We start from the raw sequence: 15,330 nt of genomic DNA on the forward strand, positions 1-15,330 counted from the left end.
TGTGTGTGTGTGTGTGTAAGAGGGGCAAACTACGCACGAACAAGGTCCCTAGTGGAGAAACAATCTTTATTTCAACAGCAACATCGCAGTCAAGTTATTTCGAGCCACACAGACGCAACGCAACACAACACAACACAACACAACGCAACACACACATGCCTTCCCACTCCATCAAAGGAACGAAAGAAACACCAAAGCCAGATAGAGGCAACACCACGCGAAGGATCAGTCACGAAAGAAAACGTAAAAAAAAAAAAAGAAAGAAAGAAAAAGAAAAAATGCGCTTCAAAAGAAAGTGTAAAGGTATGTGTATTTTCACTCTGACGGACAGGAACACAAGGAGACACTTCACACACACACACACACACACACACACACACACACACACACACACACACACACACACGTCTTTCTATCTTTTCTCACAGTTGTTCTTAGCACGTGAGAAACACAATCAACATCAGTGCTAATATATAAATAAAGTTCAGTACAAAAGTACAAATAATTAAAAAAGTAAAAAAAAAAAGTTTGATTTTTTATCCTATTTCATTCCTTTATTCATTGCCTGCAGGATGTCGATTAAGGATAAGAAAAATTAATAAAAAGACCGCCATTTTGTCTCTCGAATACTGTTAGCCGTACGAATCCAAAGAGTAAGCCGATTTAATTTGGGAGACGTCGGCCTGGAATAGACGGGCAGATGATAGAGGTGGTGGTAATGGCTATGTGTGGCTTTTGAACTTTACTTAAATAATAGGGATTGAGATGGTGATGACAATAATGATGACAATGATGATAAAGATGATGATGAGGAGGAGGACGCGAGCGCTGGAGGAAGCCTTGTACAAATTAATGAAATGCAGAAACACGTTCTTTACTGATCACTAGTATAGAAGTGATTAGTACTCGTAAGTTAGTGCACCACTGAGAACTAGTAATAGATTCCAAAAATAGATAGTCTTTGAGGCGTTCAAACACACCATGACGACGCTTATGGAAAGGCATCAGGTAATATTGGTGAGAAATCAATACAACAACAAAGAAATAGGTAGGCATGTTTTATACAAGGACCATCACGTGTAGGCCTGATGGTTTCTTGCAGGTTCCCTTATTTTATTTTTTTCTTATGATAAAAAAAAAAAGCCCCAAAAGGTTTCACACAAGATCTGTAGTATCAACATCTCCTCCTCCTCCTCCTCCTCCTCCTCCTCCTCTTTCCTTTGTCTCTTTTTATATTCCCGTCTCTCCTTTCATAGTTCTCTCAATTACTATTTCACATACACTTTTTTTTTCGTTCCCGCTCCGACCTGTGACGTCAAACTGTCTGTCTGTCTGTCTGTCTGTCTGTCTGTCTGTCTGTCCGTCTATCTGTCTGCTGTAAACAAGTCTTCTACGTCACGGAATGTTTCTATTAAATCTTTTTCATCCCTTCTCGCCTTAAGTCACTATTTTGACGTCACGTTTTGTACCACAACGCCAAAAGATAAAAGATTCTCTCTCTCTCTCTCTCTCTCTCTCTCTCTGACGTCATTAACTCATAAGGTTTCAATGTATTTGCTTAACAGACGTGGACATCAAAGAGCTTCTGATGTCTTCTTCCACCTCCTCCTTCTCCTCCTTTTCCTGTTATCATGAGGCTTGTTTTATGTAAGGTTTTGCTAACGGAGAAAGAGGAGTAAAAAAAAATAAGAAGAAGAGGAGGAGGAGCAGGAGGAGGAGGAGAAGGAGGAGGAAAATGTAAAGGAAATTGAGTGAAGAATATGATAATGTGATGATAGTGAATGAAGAGGTACCTTTATAAAATTATAATAATGATAGTGACGTGATGTGATGTGATGATGATGAAGATGATGATGATGTTGATGGTGATGGTGGTGATAAAACGTGACAGTGGGGGAAGATAGAAATTAAATACCACAATGATGATGATGATGTGATAATATAAAAAAAAAAAACTTTAAAAGAGAAAATAAGAAATGAGTGAAATCGTGAATATCTGTTGTTGTTGTTGTTAATGTTGTTGTTGTTGTTGTTGTTGTTAATGTTGTTGTTGTTGTTAATGTTGTTAATGTTGTTGTTGTTGTTGTTAATGTTGTTGTTGTTGTTGTTAATGTTGTTGTTGTTGTTGTTAATGTTGTTGTTGTTGTTGTTAATGTTGTTGTTGTTGTTGTTGTTAATGTTGTTAATGTTGTTGTTGTTGTTGTTAATGTTGTTAATGTTGTTGTTAATGTTGTTGTTGTTAATGTTGTTGTTGTTGTTAATGTTGTTGTTGTTGTTAATGTTGTTGTTGTTGTTGTTGTTGTTAATGTTGTTGTTGTTAATGTTGTTGTTGTTAATGTTGTTGTTGTTAATGTTGTTGTTGTTGTTGTTGTTGTTAATGTTGTTGTTGTTAATGTTGTTGTTGTTGTTGTTGTTGTTGTTGTTGTTGTTGTTGTTGTTGTTAATGTTGTTGTTGTTGTTAATGTTGTTGTTGTTGTTAATGTTGTTGTTGTTGTTGTTGTTAATGTTGTTGTTGTTGTTGTTGTTGTTAATGTTGTTGTTGTTGTTGTTGTTGTTAATGTTGTTGTTGTTGTTGTTGTTAATGTTGTTGTTGTTGTTGTTGTTGTTAATGTTGTTGTTGTTGTTAATGTTGTTGTTGTTGTTGTTGTTGTTGTTGTTAATGTTGTTGTTGTTGTTGTTGTTGTTGTTAATGTTGTTGTTGTTGTTGTTAATGTTGTTGTTGTTGTTGTTGTTGTTAATGTTGTTGTTGTTGTTGTTGTTAATGTTGTTGTTGTTGTTGTTGTTGTTAGTTGTTGTTGTTGTTAATGTTGTTGTTGTTGTTGTTGTTGTTGTTGTTGTTGTTAATGTTGTTGTTGTTGTTGTTGTTGTTGTTGTTAATGTTGTTGTTGTTGTTGTTGTTGTTGTTAATGTTGTTGTTGTTGTTGTTGTTGTTAATGTTGTTGTTGTTAATGTTGTTGTTGTTGTTGTTGTTGTTAATGTTGTTGTTGTTAATGTTGTTGTTGTTAATGTTGTTGTTGTTGTTGTTGTTGTTGTTGTTGTTAATGTTGTTGTTGTTGTTGTTGTTGTTGTTAATGTTGTTGTTGTTGTTGTTGTTGTTAATGTTGTTGTTGTTAATGTTGTTGTTGTTGTTGTTGTTGTTGTTAATGTTGTTGTTGTTGTTGTTGTTGTTAATGTTGTTGTTGTTGTTGTTGTTGTTGTTGTTGTTAATGTTGTTGTTGTTAATGTTGTTGTTGTTAATGTTGTTGTTGTTGTTGTTAATGTTGTTGTTGTTAATGTTGTTGTTGTTAATGTTGTTGTTGTTGTTAATGTTGTTGTTGTTGTTGTTAATGTTGTTGTTGTTGTTGTTGTTGTTGTTGTTGTTGTTGTTGTTAATGTTGTTGTTGTTGTTGTTGTTGTTAATGTTGTTGTTGTTGTTGTTGTTGTTAATGTTGTTGTTGTTGTTGCTGTTGTTGTTAATGTTGTTGTTGTTGTTGTTGTTAATGTTGTTGTTGTTGTTGTTGTTGTTGTTAATGTTGTTGTTGTTGTTAATGTTGCTGTTGTTGTTGTTGTTAATGTTGTTGTTGTTGTTGTTGTTAATGTTGTTGTTGTTGTTAATGTTGCTGTTGTTGTTGTTGTTAATGTTGCTGTTGTTGTTGTTGTTGTTAATGTTGTTGTTGTTGTTGTTGTTGTTGTTAATGTTGTTGTTGTTGTTGTTAATGTTGTTGTTGTTGTTGTTGTTAATGTTGTTGTTGTTGTTGTTGTTGTTGTTGTTGTTGTTGTTGTTGTTGTTGTTGTTGTTAATGTTGTTGTTGTTGTTGTTAATGTTGTTGTTGTTGTTGTTGTTAATGTTGTTGTTGTTGTTGTTGTTAATGTTGTTGTTGTTGTTGTTGTTAATGTTGTTGTTGTTGTTGTTGTTGTTGTTGTTGTTGTTGTTGTTGTTAATGTTGTTGTTGTTGTTGTTGTTGTTGTTGTTGTTAATGTTGTTGTTGTTGTTGTTATTGTTGTTAATGTTGTTGATGTTGATGTTGTTATCACATTTATTTCACCTAACTCAAAACTGGTTAATATACGTAGTGAATGATATAAATTTGTGTAATTAAATGTTTTGATCGTATTTTCAGTGTGTGTGTGTGTGTGTGTGTGTGTGTGTGTGTGTGTGATGATAACCTTGCAGCTCCATATAATCAATCCACCAACGAGCGAACGAACGAACAAATGAAAGAACGAACGGTAAAAAAAAAAAAAAGGCGAATGAATTAATAACTATGATACACACCACAATAACCAAACAAGCCAAGATGACCCTGAGGACCCTAAATATCATTGCTACGACAGGTGTGTGCATCTTGTCAGGTGTGAGACTGGCAGGAAAGGGGAAAGAAGAGATGAGAGAGGATGGGAGGTGGGAGGAAAGCGGGAGAAATGGAGCGAGAAGAGAAAAAAGAAGGTAGAATGAGAGAGGGAGGGAAGAAAGCGACAAGGAAGAGAAAAGGAAGAAGGTGAGAAAGAAAAGAGAGGGAAGAAAGCGAGGAGAAGACGGGGAGGAGAAAAAGAAGGAAAAGAATGGGAAGAAAAAGGGAAATAGTGGCAGGAGAGAAAAGAGGGAGGGAAGGGGACAAGAGGAAAAGAGGAAGAAAATCAGTCAAGAAAGATGAAGGAAGGAAGCAGAGGAGGAGAGGAGAAGCAGAAAAAAAAAAAAAAATAAGGAAGAAAGAGGGAATAGATGGAGGCGACGGCGTACCTCCCCTGCATTAGCTTTAGTGAAATATTTAACACAGTCGATAGAAATAACAAGCACCGCCTCGCCTGCCACGTGTACTATTTAGATCAGCACCCAAGGCGAAGGAAAGTTTACATATGTTACTCTAATTGCTGTTTGCTCCTTTTACTTATTCACTCCTTCACTCTTTCACTCTTTAATTCATCTCACTTTCTCACTCATTCATTTCTTTCCTCCTCATTCACTTCCTTATTTACTCTCTAACTCACTCACTCACTTCCTCACTCACTTTCTCACTCACTCACTCACTCACTCACTCACTCTCTCTCTCTCTCTCTCTCTCTCTCTGTGAATTGCAGTGTGAGTGTAGATGCGTAGTGCGGCGGTGCAAGGTATCATGTATTTTTAGATCAATGGACACACCTTTGTACGAGTATGCTCGAAAGTTACATATTTCTGTCTGTCTGTCTGTCTGTCTCTCTCTCTCTCTCTCTCTCTCTCTCTCTCTCTCTCTCTCTCTCTCTCTCTCTCTCTCTCTCTCTCTCTCTCTCTCTCTCTCTCACCACCACCACTTCCTACCTCTGCCACTGCCTCCTCACTCCATTCTTCACGTCGCTCCCCGGCAGCTGCGACACTCAGCCATTGTCTCGAGTGCACCTCACGAGTCATCTGAGGACGCTCCTGCACCACCTCGACCTCACCCTCGCCGCGCCTCGCCTTCACTCCCAGTGCTCGAGCCTTACTTACCACCACCTCATACTTACGTCCTCTTCTCTCCACTGCACTAAGGACCGGATTCTGCGACATTTCTGCGCCTCTGCAACCTGAAGTTGCATAAGTTTTTAAAGGCGTTTTTATGATTCTAGTGATAGATTAACTAGGTTTCTACGTTATTAACGGGAGAAACAATCTTGAGGACTTGACTGATCATCACTGTGGCCTTTGAAAAGAGTCGTGAGAGGGCAAAGTGACTAAGGAAATTGAGGTTCAGTTGGTAATGTTTAGAAGAAAAACCATTACAGATTAAGATAAATAAGAAAGCTAAGGAAATTAAAGTTTTGATGAAGATGATGTTAAGAAGGTTACAATATATAATAAAACAAAGGAAATCAAAGTCCATGTGAGAACATAGCGCTTCAGAATACAGGTCTAAGCTGGCCCGCACCAGTGAAAGAAGAAGAAGAAGAAGAAGAAAAAGAAGAAGAAGAAGAAGAAAAGCGGTGGCACCACAGGACATTAGTCACCGCATACTACGACAGTGTGCTGCGGATTTGGCGCGCCCACTCGCTTCACTCTTTAACCATTGTCTCGGCAACGCCACACGGCCTGAAATGTAGAAGGGAAGTAGTGTGGTGCCTCTGCACAAGAAAAATGCAAAGACAGAAGCAAAAAACTACAGACCCGTGTCCCTGCTGCCTGTGCTAAGCAAAGTGCTGGAAACTGTTGTGGCCTCGAGAGTCACGCGGCACCTCGAGAGGCACCACCTACTGAGCAACAGACAGTTTGGGTTCAGGCAGGGGAGGTCGGCGGCAGACCTGCACCTGCTCCTCTCGACGGAGCGGAGTGGGTCCCTGGACCAATGGAAGACCACAGCTGTCGTAGCTCTTGACATCGAGGGGGCGTTCGACAAAGTGTGGCATACAGCCCTCATCACAAAGCTCCGTGCTGTAGGCGTGGACGGGGCACTCCTCCAGCTCCTTGAGAATTACTTGAGAGACAGACATCTCAAAATAATCATCAATGGGCGGGAATCAAAGCCACAGCCCATAAGGGCAGGTGTTCCTCAAGGCAGCTGCCTCGGCCCTTTGCTGTGGGATGTGTATGTCAATGATCTGATGCACCTCGTTCCTACCGCGAAGGCGTTTGCAGATGTCGTAACACTATTCAACAGCTAGGGACTGGAGGAGGAAGCTGCAGGCAACCGCGACACCACCCTGAGCCGCGTTGCAGCCTGGGGAAGGAAGTGGCAAGTAAAGTTTGCCGCTCACAAAACCCAGTAGCTCACAATCAACAGGACAAGTAGAGCCTCGCGCCTCACCTTCAACGGGGAGACACTGACGCCGTGGGATGAGGTGGAGGTGCTGGGGGTCACTTACGACCGTAAGTTGACCTTCAGAACCCACGAGGAGCGACTCGCCAGAGAGGCCTCGGGGAAGCTGGCATCCTTGAGGAGAATCTCCTACCTTCTTGACGCCAAGGGACTGGAGTTACTTTACAAGGTGCAGGTCAGCTCCTCCTTGGAGTACGCGTGCCAGGCCTGGGGCGGCGCGGCAAACAAGCACCTCGCTCTCCTGGACAAGGTGCAGGACCGAGCGGCGAGGCTCATCAGGAACAGTTAGCTCGGCCTTCAGCCTGCACTGCACACCCTCCAGCACCGGCGAGACGTGACGGGCCTCACCGTCATGTTCAAGGTGCAACAGCAACGGGTGCCGCACCTACAGGATCTCCGGCAGCCTGCCCGTCATAAGAACATAAGAACATAAGAAATAAGGGAAGCTGCAAGAAGCGACCAGGCTTACACGTGGCAGTCCCTGTATGAAATATACCTACCTATTTCTATCTATTATCTCCATCCATAAACTTGTCTAATCTTCTCTTAAAGCTCTCTATTGTCCTAGCACTAACAACATGATTACGGAGTCCGTTCCACTCATATACCCCTCTATTTGAGAACCATTTTTTTTCCTATCTCCTTCCTAAACCTAAATTTTTCAAGCTTGAACCCGTTATTTCTTGTTCTACCCTGGTTGCTGATCCTAAGAATTTTGCTTACATCCCCCTTGTTATAACCCTTATACCACTTAAAGACTTCTATCAGGTCCCCCCCTCTTAACCTACGTCTCTCTAAAGAATGTAAATTTAATAGCTTCAACCTCGCCTCATAAGGAATACTCCTCATCCCCTGTATCCTTTTAGCCATTCTCCTCATCCCCTGTATCCTTTTAGTCATTCTCCTCTGTACTGATTCTAATAGACCTATATCTTTCCTGTAATGTGGGGACCAGAACTGCACAGCGTAGTCTAGATGAGGTCTGACCAGCGCCAAGTATAACTTTAATATTACTTCCGGCCTTCTACTTTTAACACTCCTAAAAATGAATCCTAGTACCCTATTTGCCCTGTTTCTGGCTTCTATGCATTGTTTCCCTAGACGGAGTTCAGAGCTAACTATAACTTCTAAAATCTTTCTCGTACCCTGTACCTACTAAAGTCTGGTTGTTTAATGTGTACCTATTGTGTGGGTTTCCTCTACCTACGCTAAGTACTTTGCATTTATTGATATTAAATTGCATTTGCAATCTATCCGTCCATTCATTCATTCTATCTAAATCTGCCTGCAAGGCGATGGCATCCGATTCTGACCTAATTAATCTACCTATCTTTGTGTCATCCGCAAATTTACTAACATCACTACTAATTCCACTATCCAAGTCATTGATATATATTATAAATAACAATGGCCCTAATACTGATCCCTGTGGCACCCCACTAATTACATGACCCCACTCGGATTTCGAGCCGTTTATTACCACTCTCTGTCGCCTGTTACTAAGCCATGACCCTATCCAGCCTAACACCTTCCCATCTATCCCGTGTGCCCAAACCTTTCTCAGGAGCCTTTGATGGGGTACCTTGTCAAATACTTTACCAAAGTCCAGATATAAGATATCATAACTATCACCATTATCTACTGCCTCGTACACCTTACTGTAAAAACTTAACAAGTTTGTCAGGCAAGACTTCCCCTTCGTGAAACCATGCTGTGACTGATTTATCAAGTTATGTTTGTCTAAATGTTCCCTAATGTTCCTCGCTATTATTGACTCTAACATTTTACCTACAACTGAAGTTAAGCTGACAGGTTTATAATTAGACGCTAAAGTTTTATCTCCTTTCTTAAAGATGGGTACTACATTAGCCTGCTCCACATTACTGGTACCTCATCCGACTCCAGTGATTTCTTAAAGACAGAAACTAACGGCTCACTAATAATCTCTTTGCATTCCTTAAGTACTCTGGGATATATTTCATCAGGTCCTGGTGTCTTGAACTTTTTTAGCCTATCTCCTGTTCCACTATTTCTCTAGTTATGAAAATACCTGTCTGCTTCTCATTCTCATCTGCTCTAAACACCTATTCACTATCTGGCATATCTTGCATGTTTTCCTGGGTGAAGACAGTTAAAAAATACATGCCGAAGTCACCACCAGAGGTATCACACGCGCCCCTGGGGAACTGCTCCAGCCCAGGTGGAGAACGTGGCACCAGCAAAGACAGTTTCTGAACACATACATCGGCTGGTGGAACGCGTTTGTTACCGTGCAGCCAAGTGTTGAGGGCTGGACCACTGCAGTGAATGTGTGGTTGCCACAGACAGACAGAGAGAGGCTTTCAGAAAGAAGGCATTAACAGTGACTTCTTTTGCCTAATTTGCTGTAAAGTATATGTACAGCAACTCCGTAAACGCATAAGATGTAGATTTGTATAAATAAAAAAGAAGAAGAAGAAGAAGAAAAAGAAGAAGAAGAAGAAGAAGAAGATTAAAAACCCAGTTAACAACACTGAGATGACGAATTTCACTGAAAAATCTTACCAGACTGAAAAAAAAAAAAATATTAAATAAATAAACAAAAACTAAGAAAAATAGCATCTAATCAACAGCGAGACTGAAATAAAAGAAAAGTACAGCAAAAAAAAAAAGTACAGCAAAAAAAGATTTCTCTCTCTCTCTCTCTCTCTCTCTCTCTCTCTCTCTCTCTCTCTCTCTCTGCAAGATTCGACACGAAACACTGCAAAAAAAAAAATCTAGGAGAGAGAGAGAGAGAGAGAGAGAGAGAGAGAGAGAGAGAGAGAGAGACAACCATGTGATAAGGGGTAAATGTGAGGGAAAGAGCGAAAGGAGGGGGGGCAGAGGTGAGGAAAAGAGAGGAGCGGGGAAGGGAGTGGCAGCGGCGGCGGCGGCGGCAGCAGCAGCAGCTTCGGTGGTGGTAGTAGTAGTAGTAGTAGTAGTGGTAGTAGTAGTAGTAGTAGTAGTAGTAGTAGTAGTAGTAGTAGTAGTAGTAGTAGTAGTAGTAGTAGTAGTAGTAGTAGTAGCAGCAGCAGCAGCAGCAGCAGAAGAAGTAGTAGTAAAGGTGTAGTGTTACTTTACAAAGTCAACAATCAGACCATGGCATTCTGTACGCAGGATGGACGAAGCGATGCCTGGGGCGGCGGAGTAAATGTCTGTTCACGTATTTATGGTGCACAAAAGTCTGAAAAAATAAAGACGCCCTTATGACACCAGGCAGGAGGGTGCTGACAGGCGTGGCAAAGTGAGACAGGTGCAGCTCGTTTGGCGGAGGTAAAAGAGGAGGCATCAGTATGCATTATGATTCCCAGGATGACGCACGACCGCTCATCTCTCTCCTCCTTCGCCTATTGTGTGTTCTCATACCTCCATTGTCACGACCCTTTTCTCTTTTTCCTCTTTTCGCTCTTCTTTAACTTTCTCGTATTCATATTTTTTTTTTGTTGTTGTTATTTCTCATCTCTCATCAGTTTTCCTCGTTATTCATCCTCCATTTTCGTCCTCCTCCTCGTCATTTCAGCAGCATTCATCCATTTTCGTTCTTACTCTTCTTTCTTAATTTTTTCTCGACATTCATCGTTAGGTCCTCATCCTGCTTTCTTCTTCCTTATTGTCCTCTTCTTGAATTTTCTCCTATTCACCTTTTTTGTTCTTACTCATCTCATAACTTTTCCTCATTTATCGTCCTCCTCCTTGTCCTCTTGTCCGCCTCTTCCTCGTCATTGGTCGTCTTCGTCCTTTTTTTATAATTTTCCTCATCACTTCAGCAACATTCACCCCTTTTTGTTCCTACTCATCTTTCATCACTTTTCCTCGTCATTCTTCCTACTTCTCTTGTGCTCCTCTTCTTGGTCGTTCATCGTCCTCCTCGTCACTTTAGCAGCAGCAGCAGCAGCAGCAGCAGCAGCAGGAGGCAGGAGCAGTATTTTTCAGGCGAGGCAAACACGCAGATGGAACACGTACGAGTATTTCTTTTCATCTTTCACTTTTTTCCGCACCCGACGCGTGCCTGGTCTGCCTCCACCACGCCTGTGTCACCGCACCACCCTTGACCTACATCCTGCCCTGCTATTTATGCATTGTTAGTGTCCGGAAGGCGGTGGGTGGTGAGTAGTGGTGGTGGTGGTGATGGTGGTAGGGGGTGGGTGCTGTTTCTTTCTTTTCCGATGGCAGGGGATCAGATGCAGCTGGCTTGTTACGTCTCCTTGTCCCCAGAATTTGTCACTATGTCACCAAGCCTGGCAGCGATACATTGTATGTTACCAAAATACCGAATTGGCTAACTCTTCTGGTTCTTTCTTTTTTTTTTCTTTTTTCGTGTGGGGGAGGGAGAGAGGCGGTATTCTAATTGGCTATTATTTATCTTTTGCAGCTTTGTCCTTGGCCGGCCTCTGACATACGAAAAGAACGAAACAGAAAACGGGATTACACACGATGGCATATCCTCAAATCCTCGTATAGCTGTTTGATAACTAATTTTAACAACTTGGTGGGGGGAGATGTTTCTCATAATATACTAAATGGTTCTTCTAGTGGCTTCTCTTCAACGTAATTCTCTACTTATAATACGTAGACAAAAGCAAGTTCCAACGCCTTGCAGGGTTTCGGCTCGGCGTTTTGACAATTAGGACTTTCTTAATAATTTCGGTGCCTTACCTCGACTGCTTTGATGAGGTTCTAATGAAACAAGGGGTGTTTTCATGATTTCAGTGACAGTTTAACAAGAATTCCATATCAACGAAAAAAAAAAAAATCAGACTAAGTATCGCCGTTCTTTTGAAAAGTCTTTATGAGAGAAGAAAGCGTTTAACAGTATGTGATGAAATCCTGTGGAACCGCATCTCTTAAAGAAGGCAACGATAAGTGTGAGAAAAGCATAACAACATAATTCTATCCATTAAAAGAAAAAAAAATTTCTTGGCCAACAAACTCAACTTACTCGTCACTGAACTTTCTACTTATCACTGAACAGCTAGATTTAACCTGCCCTAACCTAACAACCTATCACACCATAAAAAAAAAAAAAACGTTCTTTTTCTTATCCAACTCATCTAATGAAACAACTTGACCTAACGTGACCTAACCTGCCATAACCTAACGTAAATCAGCCATTTAACAAAGCTCCACCAGCGCTTGGCCTTGCGAAGACCTATCTCGCTGTCTCGTATTACCCTCTTCCTGATCCCGCCGCCGACTTGACCTCAATAAACAGACTCCAACAGGCCGTGATTACTAGGGCAGTCGCCACCACCACCACCACCACCAGCACTACCATCAGCAAAATCACACCTCCGTCATCATCACGACAGAAGCAAACACATTGGGCAGAGTTTAGGTTGTCATAGCTTTGTGTGTGTGTGTGTGTGTGTGTGTGTGTGTGTGTGTGTGTGTGTGTGTGTTTCCCAGCTATGTAATGCATGTTTTCTGTGAGTGACTGAAGTGAATGGAAGCCAAGATATGAAGCAGAGGAGGTGGAGAAAGAGGCTGAACAGGAAAAGAAAACACCTGGATGGAACAATTACATGAAAAAGAAGGCAGGATAAACTTTAAGAGGAAAATAAGAGAAAAAGGAAGAGAAAGGAAAAGTATGATGGAAAGTATAAAGGAAGAGTGATGAAAGGATAAAAGATGAATAAAACATGGGATACTTCAATTACATAATAGAACTGAAATAGGTAAGCAAATCTGAACTTAAAAAAAATAACGACGAATTCAATGAAGGAAAAAAAAAAACGATAAATGAACAAAGAAAGAACGAAGAGGAAGAAAGGAAACTAGACAAGCAACGATAAACGAAGAAGAATCATGAAGGTAAAAAAAAGATAAATAAATAGATAAAAAAGCAAACAACAGAGCAAAGTGGGAGGAGGAAAATGGAAACAGGAATGAGGAGGAGGAAGAGGAATATAATGAAGATAATGAAGAGAACAAAGAAGATGAGGAAAAACGAGGAGGAAGAGAGGGAGGGAGAGGAGGAGGAAGAGGAGGAGGAGGAGGAGGAGGAAGAGGAGGAGGAAGAGGAGGAGGAGGAAGGGGAGGGGAAGCAGGAGGAGGAGGAGGAGGAGGAGGAGGAGGAGGAGGAGGACACACGCGATGTAAGTTGACCAAGTTATTGTGGCCATTAATCTTCCAACTTTTGTCTTTTTGCTTATTATGGATCCCCACTTCTTCCCTCTCTGCAAATGTTGATGCTGCCGCGGCCACCAGGACTTGTGCGGGAGTGACTGAGTGACAGCAGCGTAACATAAACAACAGAGGAGATAAAAGGCTATATTTATGCCAGGGATCGAACCGGGGACCTTGCGCGTGTGAGGCGCACGTGATAGCCACTACAGTATGAAAACGATGAAAATACTTTAGGCTCAAAAAAAAAATAAAAATAAATAAAAAAATAAATAAATAAAATAAATAAATAAATAAAAAATAAAATAAATAAAAAGATAAAAAAAATAAATAAGTACACAAAACTGGAATATCTCCATTAACTAACTTCTACTACTATTACTACTACTACTACTATTACTACTACTACTACTACTACTACTAGTACCGATGATGCAGGAACAACAACAACTTTAGGAGACGCGTACTGAAATGAATCCGCTGCCATGATGATGCCATGATGGTGATGACGATAATATTGATATACTTAAAACTCCTTTGCCTACAGCAAGTCCAAATGCGTAAAAAAAAAAAAAATAGATTATATATATATATATATATATATATATATATATATATATATATATATATATATATATATATATATATATATATATATATATATATATATATATATATATGTATATATATATATATATATATATATATATATATATATATATATATATATATATATATATATATATATATATATATATATATATATATATATATATATATATATATATATATATATATATATATATATATATATATATATATATATATATATATATATATATATATATATATATATATATATATATAAACTGTAGTGGCTCATTTGAAGCTGAAGCTTTTCGGCCAGTTGTGGATTAATTGCGAAGCGAGCTACTTGATTTTTCATAATCAAAGTAATTATCCCATTGCCCTTTGTACTCCTGCCCTACTCAAAGCGGAGACTGTAAAGCACAGTACAGGGAACCATAGACACCAACCTCGTGCTTGAAACTTAAGCTACTGAATGCTGTTAATTCTCCTCACGTTAAATCGAATCCTGCGTTGCAAGCTTAGAGTATCACTTCAGGAGATGACACTGACAGCAAAAGGTTGAATAGCAGAGATCAAATTTATTGCCTATAGTTTAATTTTAGGTCTATAAATTGTCGAAGTTTAATAATGTGAATTAAAAATGTGTCATTAGCAGTCACATTATTAATTCCAAATAAACTGCAAACTCAGGCATTCTTTACGAGTATCTCACTGGGATTTTTCTTACCCTCGAGTGACGAACAGAATGCGGCTACACTCCTCACGGAATGTTTGACTCCTGGAATTCGGATTTTGTCCGAGTGAAGGTTTTTGTTTGGAATCCAGACTCAGAGTTAGAGGAAAGATTCTTCCCATAACACGGCTAAACTCATTCCAAAGGTTCTCTTACAATGCAAAAAAGTTTTAGCAGTATTCATATTTGTGACATTTTTAAACACAAAATTAACATCTTAAACAATCATGATAGGGTACGTATATTAATGATAAAATTATCTTGAAGTAGAAATACAGTTTTATGAAATGTTAGCGGTATTCATCAGATAGTCATTTGACTACCATTTCGTCGAAAATATTTCCCTTCAACGCGGCAAACTTCCAAAGTTCTCGTATTGTCCTACAAGAGCAATTTATTCTTTCCCAGAGAAAGTAAACCCCCAAGAGACCACTTTAGACAATCTTGAAAGGAAAGAACCATGAACATCCTTAACAGCAAGGTTGGACTCGTCGGGACTATTCTAACCATTCGTCCAGAGGCAGGACGGATGGATGGACGGATATTCGCCCAACCATTAGATTCAGGTCCAAGGTCTGTTGACCAGTGCAATTGTAGCAAGGCAATGAAGATGCCAAGCCAAGCATTACTCTTGAAAGTGAGTGGATGAGATAAAGGACTTCCCACTGCTGTGTAGGATCAGGGACGCATGCCTCGCAGCCACAGCAGCCCAACATGAATTGCAGAGGAGATAAAATGACGTGTTTTCGCCCGGGATCGAACCGGGGACCTTGCGCGTGTGAGGCGCACGTGATAACCACTACACTACGAAAACGATGTATATGTGTGAAGCTTAAACAAGAAAATAGGAAGTCTGCTACTAGTGCTAGTACTACTATTATTACTACTACTACTACTACTATTATTACTACTACAACTACTACTACCACTACTGAATAGAATACCTTCTTTATGAGGCGTGTGGTGAGGTGTATCTGCTGCCGTGATGATCCTGCGACTGATGATGATGACGGCAGTGAGAAAATATTTCTTTTACAACAACACTTTCCTACCTTCTTTCTAGACTCTCGGCATTCAGGCACTAGTCTGTGCACAGTTTTCCTTCTCCTTCACTGT

At 40.1% G+C, this 15,330-nt stretch overlaps 1 non-coding gene across 1 annotated transcript; it reads right to left on the reverse strand.

Annotated features, from left to right (window-relative positions):
• Positions 1-14,955: 14,955 nt before the first annotated feature.
• Positions 14,956-15,028, reverse strand: Trnav-cac (transfer RNA valine (anticodon CAC)). Its single transcript has one exon. It is a non-coding gene; the product is annotated as a tRNA-Val (tRNA).
• Between the last annotated feature and the right edge of the window lie 302 nt (positions 15,029-15,330).

This window comes from Scylla paramamosain, chromosome 8 (assembly GCF_035594125.1).
Source record: "Scylla paramamosain isolate STU-SP2022 chromosome 8, ASM3559412v1, whole genome shotgun sequence".
NCBI classification, from domain to species: Eukaryota; Metazoa; Arthropoda; class Malacostraca; order Decapoda; family Portunidae; genus Scylla; species Scylla paramamosain.